This window comes from Cavia porcellus, unplaced genomic scaffold (genome assembly GCF_034190915.1).
Source record: "Cavia porcellus strain 051 isolate PalLab524CR breed Dunkin Hartley unplaced genomic scaffold, mCavPor4.1 scaffold_25, whole genome shotgun sequence".
NCBI lineage: Eukaryota > Metazoa > Chordata > Mammalia > Rodentia > Caviidae > Cavia > Cavia porcellus.
This window is the reverse complement of record NW_026947508.1, coordinates 40,495,926-40,499,248: the sequence shown is the minus strand read 5'-3', so window position 1 is coordinate 40,499,248 and position 3,323 is coordinate 40,495,926. Positions and strand designations below refer to the sequence as shown.

The following is a 3,323-nucleotide window of genomic DNA, read 5'->3' as shown; positions in this document are numbered from 1 at the left end:
GGATTTTTATTATTTGTCTCTGAAGAATCAAAATAGCAAATTATTTAAGATTCATGAAGACTTTGTGTTTTGAAGTCTTGTATCGCTCTGTATTTAAATCTTTAATGATATTCAACATAATACAAAACAAACCAAAGAAACTGATTTCTATGCCTAGGTGTGTTACTCTTGTGTCATACTAAAGCAGGGCTGGAAGAGACTTTTCAGAGAATCTTGGGGGTTAGTGCTGGGGACTAGATCATGGCCTCCTTTTTCACTCATTCAGTTGTGCTGGGATGGGGCCAAGCATGACTCAAACTGGCAATGGTTTCCTAAATCAGGGGCCCTGAAGCCCTGGACAACAGAGGAATGTGGTCCAAATCACACTGAAAGAAATAGGCTGGACAAGAAAGCATAGTGACTGCCTGACAGAACAGACAAACTCAGTCCCATGGGAAAAAATGCCTTCTCTGTGCCTCACAGACAGGGCAGAACTAATATAACACTAAGACTTTGTTAAAAGGTGACGATGAATAAAACATGGAAGAATCCTTCACTTGCACTTGGATTAAAGTTAAGTCCACCTGTGGAGGCAGAAGGGGCAACTTCTAGCCCCAAAGTATCACTGTGTCCAGCCCTCCTCTTTCCTCCCTGTTCTTCTTAGCAGCAAAGTCAGGCTCCAGCTAAAGATGCAAAGACCCCAGAAAGACCTAAGGAGTCTATCTGGAGGACCAAGATGGGAAGGTCACTTCTCAAAAATACATAAATTTAATACAGAAGGAGCTAAAAATCTTCCCTACTTCCCCTCCAGCTCAAGATCTAGGCCCACAGAGACTGGCAAGCAGTGTCTCCATACCTAACCTTATAACCTCTAAAAGAAATTTCCTCACAGGTGGGCTCTCCAGGGTCTCCTGGGGGGGGTGGTTCTGTGGCAAGATGAGGCAGGGCCTGGTCTCAGGTGGCTCTAGCCCTAGCCATCAGGTCTTCCAAAGCATTGTCTTGTTCATTTTTGTGTAATAACAAGGTTTGCTTAATGTCTTTCAGTTCAAAGTCCATTTCCTTAAATTTGCTCATTAACTGAAGAGACTCCATCATCTTTTCTTCTGAACACTGGCACATTTCCAGAACCTCTTCCACTAAAACGGGTCAAAGCCCTTCTCATAAAGCTGTCCATATGAAAGAGATAATCAAGAATCTGCTCAGTATTCTCTCCTTTCTTCATAATGGCTCTCAGGACACACTCATATGCATAGCCCATGTTGATCACTGTCTCACCCCACATGCTGAGATTTAGAGTTTAAGAAACTTGCCAGATTGGGCTTATATCCAAGATAAGTCACAAACAAAAGATAATGTTCTCAACTGAAACTCCTAGTAGTGATAGATACCAGAGTGCGTGATGAAGTGGTAGCTAGACAGAGAATGAAGTGAGCCTGTAAGAGATGCCCACACACTGCCATTCACTGGGAGACAGTGCTTAAAGTTCAGCATAGGCCTGGGGACAACTCCAAATGTTGGGCACTTATGGCATTGAGAAATTCAGAGGGGAGACTGTGGGACCTGCATTTAGAGGTGATGATTCTTCTGTGTACACAGACAATATAGACAGGGAAGGCACGTAGGATCATGTCAGAGTTAGCATCTCTGTGCCACTATTCAAGTTCAAAGCTGAGAGCCCAAGAGTATGGTCCCCCTTATCTCACTGGCACTGCTTTAGGAAGATGGCTTTCTGGAATTTCAGGACATACCTCTGAGGAAGCAGGATGTACTATGGAAAGTACTTGCCAGCTTGACTGTCTTCTGACTGCTGTCATGAGAGTCGAGTTTGGGAAAAGACAGAGATTTGATATGGCTTACTGTAGGGATAGGATAAAGGAACATTTTGGAAGACAGTGACATCTTTTTACAGTTGCGTAACTGTGATAGAGTTATAATATACAGCCACTGAGTTGATGAAGAGGTTTGAAATCGAGGGTTGCCAGCTCCAAGGATGCCAAGACTTCCTCATCCTGTTACACATATGCAGAGTTCTAGGCAAATTATCATCCAGTAACTAAGCCATAATGGGTTCAGTGCTTCCTACCAGAATGTTTCTTACCTACTCCTTCTCATCAATAGCTTTTAATTCCAGATTATCAAATGGATCTTCTTCACATTCAAAGTCAGCAGGGTTGAAATCTGCCTTTGTGTGGGGAGAACTTTCTGTTTCATGGCACTACTGCTGATCCAAGTTGGAATGAGGATGTTGTCGAGCAGTAGGCTTGCGAGGATAAGGTCAATAGGAGGTAGCATTGTGGCTGTACTGTGAGTCTGGAGAAGTTCTTTCATTATCACCCTTTGGGCCACTTTTAGAATTCACTTTAGCTTCTGCTTTCTGCTGGGCTTCTTGGATTTTCTCAATATCATCAGCCCACTCAAATATTCTTTCCCAGGGAAAAGTCATCCTGTACTTCTCAGACAACTGTTGCCACTGCCAATGTCACAGCTGCCTTGTTGAAGCCCTACCTTCCCTCCACCTTTCTCTCACCATGCCCTGTGGTGATGTTTTTAAATGATGCTTCTAGCAGCTAGTGATATTGATTAGAATGGAGGGGAAGGGAAGGTTAGGCTTGTATGGTGAGTAATTTTGACACAAAATAATAATTCTGCTTTAAGGAAAATAAGAAAATGGTTTATTTTAAGCCAAACATGAATGACCATGCTTTAGAACACAGACTGAAGTTACCCTGAATGACAGACAGCACAGTGCGTAAATTTCTTCTATGGGTTTTAGATTTTATCTTATAGCACTCTTAACCTTAGAGTTGGTATCAAATCAACTTTTAATAAGCTAAATTATATATTCTGAGAAGTTTATTAATTATGAAAATATTAGGTGAGATACAGAGGTTCATGACAAATGGCTATTAAAGGATAAAAGATATTCCAAGATGATTTTGGCTCTAGTTCGCTATACTACATCTCTCCACAATCACAATGTTATAGTCAGCCAAAATCAAGCTGTCTTCAGGATCTTTAATATAGATTTGGCCTCTTCAAAGAACTTCAGTTCACAGTAACCTGAGCAGCATGCTAAGGGTTTGATCTTTTCCTCCCCAGCCAAGTCCCTGAGGGGAGAAACTGTTGGAGATGTCAAATGAGGTGGGCTACACAGGGAATGAGAGGAGTACAGTAAGAGTCTACAGGTAGGAACTAATCCTCATAGGAAAACGTGGACACTTGCCTGGGTCCCTCCAGAAGGGAACAGAAGTCCTGTCTGCAGAGGTCCCACTACTAATCAGTCTAGCTGTCCCTCAGAATGAGTCAATCAGGAAAAGTACAGGGCTAGAGTCTCTAGTGAGGGA

At 42.4% G+C, this 3,323-nt stretch overlaps 1 pseudogene; it reads right to left on the bottom strand.

Moving 5' to 3' along the window:
* Window positions 1-933: 933 nt before the first annotated feature.
* Window positions 934-2,432, bottom strand: LOC100729865 (ubiquitin-associated protein 1-like; annotated as a pseudogene).
* Between the last annotated feature and the right edge of the window lie 891 nt (window positions 2,433-3,323).